This window comes from Schistocerca cancellata, chromosome 2 (assembly GCF_023864275.1).
Source record: "Schistocerca cancellata isolate TAMUIC-IGC-003103 chromosome 2, iqSchCanc2.1, whole genome shotgun sequence".
NCBI lineage: Eukaryota > Metazoa > Arthropoda > Insecta > Orthoptera > Acrididae > Schistocerca > Schistocerca cancellata.
In genome coordinates this window covers 726,748,448-726,754,447 of record NC_064627.1, presented here as the reverse complement: position 1 = coordinate 726,754,447, position 6,000 = coordinate 726,748,448, and positions in this window count along the sequence as shown.

Genomic DNA, 6,000 nt, shown 5'->3' with positions numbered 1-6,000 from the left:
CGTTCTTCCCGCGAACCATATTCGACTGGAACAGAAAAGGTAGGTAATGACAGTGGCACGTAAAGTGCCCTCCGCCACACACCGTTGGGTGGCTTGCGGAGTATAAATGTAGATGTAGATGTTTTCATCTGAGCTCTTGATATTCATACAAGTGGTTCTCTTTTCTCCAAAGGTCTCTTTAACTTTCCTGAAGGCAGTATCTATCTTACCCCTAATGAGATAAGCCTCGACATCCTTACATTTGTCCTCTAGCCATCCCTGCTTAGCCATTTTGCATTTCCTGTCGATCTCAGTTTTGAGATGTCTGTATTCCTTTTTCCCTGCTTCATTTACTGCATTTTTATATTTTCTCCTTTCGTCAATTAAGTTCAATATTTCTTCTGTTACCTAAGGATTTCTACTAGCCCTCGTCTTTTTACCTACATGATCCTCTGCTGCCTTCACTACTTCATCCCTCAGAGCTGCCCATTATTCTTCTACTGTATTTCTTTCCCCCATTCCTGTCAATTGTTCCCTTATGCTCTCCCTGAAACTCTGTACAACCTCTGGTTCTTTCAGTTTATCCAGGTCCCATCTCCTTAAATTCCCACCTTTTTGCAGTTTCTTCAGTTTTAATCTACGAGGAAAATACACTGCCGAAAATTACGTCAACTACCAGGGCAGGTAACCGGAACGTCAACGGGCACAAGGCAGAAGATACCGCTGGTCAACTTCTATAACAGGGAATAAATTAAGTTAAACGCCACAGGAAGATCGCTGAAATCTAAGCCGGCTTGAATACACACACGTTGTTGCTTGCGGAAATGTCCCAAAAGCGACAACCAGCATCAAACGAAGAAGTGTAAACAGTTAACGCTTGATAGTAGGTTAAGTGAGGACTCAACTTTCATGTCCAAGATCGGTGGGCGACGAATTTCGTAGCACTTGTAATCAGCAACTCACACTCCAACCGCGCGTGCACACCTGCAGCGGCCCCGGCCAAAGTACGCGCGACGGAGACTTGCCTGCTGCTCCACTCCAACCGACAGACTCGTCACACACCGCCCAGCCGGAAGCTATATCTCCCACTCCAAAGACAGTACAGCACTACTAGTATCGATACACGCTGAGGACGGCAACATTATCGCGATAACCGCAGGAGAAATATAACCCCAGGATTGCAACCAAGGTTTAACCTGACACAAGCATGACTCGAGCCAGCCACAGCTCACGACATACTGACACATGAGTGAATTTTATTTCTGAGTAGGAGGTAATATGCCGTTCGATGTGTCAACGGCTTGTACATACAGCCTCCGTTGCAGTTAGGGTGTAATTCAAAGACATTAACTTCATGTTACTGTTAAGTCATTTTTCAGGAATAAACCCCATGCGTTTCTATAACGTCCAGTACAAGTTGGAGTAAAGACTAATTGATATGCATCTTTCAAAAGGAAACTGCCCGTTACGACCTGTAAAATTTTCAAATTTTTACTATTGTCAAATTTCGAGTTTTTAGTCATTATCAGCCAACCTATAAAATTTTTGAAACACACTTAGAATGAACATATGCGAACGCAGACACCATAAATGGATTACACCTTTATGCCAGGCAACAGGAGGCGCGACCCGTGTTCGTCGGGCACGTGATCACCTACAGCCGTTATTCCCAGTAGACGAAGTCTGATTCTGCATTCAAACATTTCGTCAGTAAGCCTCACGAGGCTGAGAGGATCACTTTCCAGACCTGCGAACCACAGAAAGAATCTGAAGAGATACAGGGAATCCAACACAGGTCCCTCAGATCCAATTTTTCCTCTCGTTAACAATTTTTTTGTTTTTTTTTTATTTAATATTTCTATTTTTTTCCTCGTACAGAGCTAAAGACGTAGAATCTTATTAAAGTCGAAGCCTTCAACTTGCTGCTGCTGGAAATATGAAATAAGAACATATTGTCTTTCTTTCAGCTTCATAAAATAATAAAGCACGTTTAGTAGAAAATGATGAACTGCATGTACGCACGCAGTATTTTGGTGAAACAAAATGTATATGTTGACGTTTGAAACGAAAATGAAGTCTTTTTCTGGACAATAAAGCCCTTCGGCTTCTGACGCGGCTATGTTACGTGTGTAACGTATATAAAAATAACAAGTGGCAGATTTGTCAATTTAACATAGGACACAGCCTAATACACTGCAATGACGCCCTCTGTAACACGTCTAGCACTCAAATCAACCCATACAGTCCACTCGTGGAGTGACTTATAAAACCCTAATGTGCTCTGTATCAGATAGGAGCGAAAAGTTTACAATACACATCGAAGTTGAACAACAAATCATTGAGAACCCGAGTCATTTCATGCACCAAATTCAACTTCACTATCGTGGTGTGTCCACATGCAAAATAAAATATAAAACAGCTATTCCAGCATATAGCAGATATATTTATCGGACTACGGGTTTTATTGGATATTGTATACCTCGTTGAGAGCATGCGTTCAACATTGCTGTGTCTCTGTGCGGTAAGGAACTGGGATAGTCTCATGCTCCATTACCTACATACGTGAATAACCCAATTATTATCCACAATTTAGTTATATTTTTGTTTATTTTGGTAGTACTGTCGTTTTACGTTTATAACGAATGATTCGTTTATTTGTTGTTATATCTTTGCAATTTCCAAGCTGCTAGCTTAGTTTCGTTATCGCTGCAGTGCTGTTAATCATGGCTGCTCCGCTGTCTATTTGCATCAAAGAAGAGCAATGTTCAGTGATCCGCATTTGTCGTCGGAAGGCGTATCAGCGGACGAAATTCATCAAAGACTTTCGGTACAGTACAGGAACAGTGTTTTCCCACAACGGAGTGTCTAGGAATGGATTGAAAAATTCCGAAATGGTCGCACAAGTGTTACGCACGAAGAAACGCTTTCACGTGAAATGATTCTCTTAGACAGACGATTAACTATTCACGAAGTGTCACATCGTCTGAAAAATTAATCGCGGTTCTGCGTACGAGATCAAGACTTGGGTTTCATAAAGTTGTGCAAGATGGGTCCCAAAACAACTCACACAGATACATAAACAAACGCGCTTGGATATCTGCAAAAAATCATTTGGATCGCTATGGAGCCGAAGGGTACAACTTCTTAGACCGTATCATTACTGGTGACATAACATGGATCCATCATTACTAGCCGGAGAGTAAACGACAGAGTATGGAATGGAAACATTTAAATTCGCCGTGCAAGAAAAAGTTCAAGAGCCAACCGTCCGCAGCAAAACTGATGCTTACGGTTTTTTGGGAGCCACAAGGTCGAGTACTGGAACATTATGGGGAAAGGGGCACAATAACCGAACAGTATACTTTACAGTGAGATGCTTACTGCCAGGCTAAAGCCTGCAATTCGAAGCAAACGCCGAGGATTGCTGTCAAAAGGTGTTGCGTTGTTGCCCGTCCGCTTACTGGTGCCCACACTGTTGAAACGCTCCAGAAACTCAGATCTGAAGTACTGGATCATCCTCTATATAGTTCCGATCTTTCCCCTTCTGAATGTCACTTGTTTGATCCACTCAAACAGGCATTTTGCCTCGGTCGAAGCAGTGAAAGAGGCAGTGCATTCCTGGCTCTCAGCTCAACCGAGAACCTTCTTTTATTAGGGCATCAGGAAAATTGTACAACGATGAACTAAGTGCGTTGGAACGCAGGGAAAATTATGTTCTTGTAAGATTCCTATTTGATTACAATAAAATTTTATAACTACTATGCGGATAATAATTGACTTACCCTCGTACAATATACACTCCTGGAAATGAAAAAAAGAACACATTGACACCGGTGTGTCAGACCCACCATACTTGCTCCGGACACTGCGAGAGGGCTGTACAAGCAATGATCACACGCACGGCACAGCAGACACACCAGGAACCGCGGTGTTGGCCGTCGAATGGCGCTAGCTGCGCAGCATTTGTGCACCGCCGCCGTCAGTGTCAGCCAGTTTGCCGTGGCATACGGAGCTCCATCGCAGTCTTTAACACTGGTAGCATGCCGCGACAGCGTGGACGTGAACCGTATGTGCAGTTGACGGACTTTGAGCGAGGGCGTATAGTGGGCATGCGGGAGGCCGGGTGGACGTACCGCCGAATTGCTCAACACGTGGGGCGTGAGGTCTCCACAGTACATCGATGTTGTCGCCAGTGGTCGGCGGAAGGTGCACGTGCCCGTCGACCTGGGACCGGACCGCAGCGACGCGCGGATGCACGCCAAGACCGTAGGATCCTACGCAGTGCCGTAGGGGACCGCACCGCCACTTCCCAGCAAATTAGGGACACTGTTGCTCCTGGGGCATCGGCGAGGACCATTCGCAACCGTCTCCATGAAGCTGGGCTACGGTCCCGCACACCGTTAGGCCGTCTTCCGCTCAAGCCTCAACATCGTGCAGCCCGCCTCCAGTGGTGTCGCGACAGGCGTGAATGGAGGGACGAATGGAGACGTGTCGTCTTCAGCGATGAGAGTCGCTTCTGCCTTGGTGCCAATGATGGTCGTATGCGTGTTTGGCGCCGTGCAGGTGAGCGCCACAATCAGGACTGCATACGACCGAGGCACACAGGGCCAACACCCGGCATCATGGTGTGGGGAGCGATCTCCTACACTGGCCGTACACCACTGGTGATCGTCGAGGGGACACTGAATAGTGCACGGTACATCCAAACCGTCATCGAACCCATCGTTCTACCATTCCTAGACCGGCAAGGGACCTTGCTGTTCCAACAGGACAATGCACGTCCACATGTATCCCGTGCCACCCAACGTGCTCTAGAAGGTGTAAGTCAACTACCCTGGCCAGCAAGATCTCCGGATCTGTCCGCCATTGAGCATGTTTGGGACTGGATGAAGCGTCGTCTCACGCGGTCTGCACGTCCAGCACGAACGCTGGTCCAACTGAGGCGCCAGGTGGAAATGGCATGGCAAGCCGTTCCACAGGACTATATCCAGCATCTCTACGATCGTCTCCATGGGAGAATAGCAGCCTGCATTGCTGCGAAAGGTGGATATACACTGTACTAGTGCCGACATTGTGCATGCTCTGTTGCCTGTGTCTATGTGCCTGTGGTTCTGTCAGTGTGATCATGTGATGTATCTGACCCCAGGAATGTGTCAATAAAGTTTCCCCTTCCTGGGACAATGAATTCACGGTGTTCTTATTTCAATTTCCAGGAGTGTACATGACACTGGTTACAAAGCCGTGGTTAAATAAACTTAACCACAGGGTGCCAGCAACTGTGTTACAAACAGCAAGGAATATAAAAACCACGTATAAAGCCCCATATATATCATCAATGTCGAGTAACTAAGGAAATAAACGCCAACATGTACTGTGAACACTCTGTCCCAATTTAATACACAGCACTTAAGGTTCGCCAACATGTGGAATCGTAAATTGATTTGCATGGGACAACTCATTTGACTATAAGTACTGGCTCATGTCCTATTTCAAATTGACAACGTAACTCCTTGGTGTTTTATTATGTACCTTAAATGTTTTTTTTTCTGACAGTCCGTTGATATCTTTATAGATTGCTTGATGGTAACAATAAACTCTAAATTGGCCAATAGCACATAAATATGAAAATTGTGCACCTGGTAACGGGCAATGTTTCCATTTGAAAAATACATCGAGACTGTGGATCCATGTGCTAATAATATCACGCGCGTTGTTTGAAACTGATGATTAAAGTTTATCGAGTTTTCACAACCTGGAGTTCCATTACGTAACAACCAGCATCCATTACGAGGCGTATTCGGAAAGTAAGGTCCGATCGGTCACTAAATGAAAACCGTAGTAAAAATCAAAAAAGTTTTATCTGCAACAGCCACTCCTTCTATCTATCTCTCCAATAGTCGCCACTCCGACTTAGACGTTTATCGTGGCTTTGTACAAACTTTCCTGTACCCTCGTCGCAGAAAGCAGCCGCCTGTGCTTTCCGCCAATTCTGTATGTAGGACTGCCTTTCTTTGTTTGTGC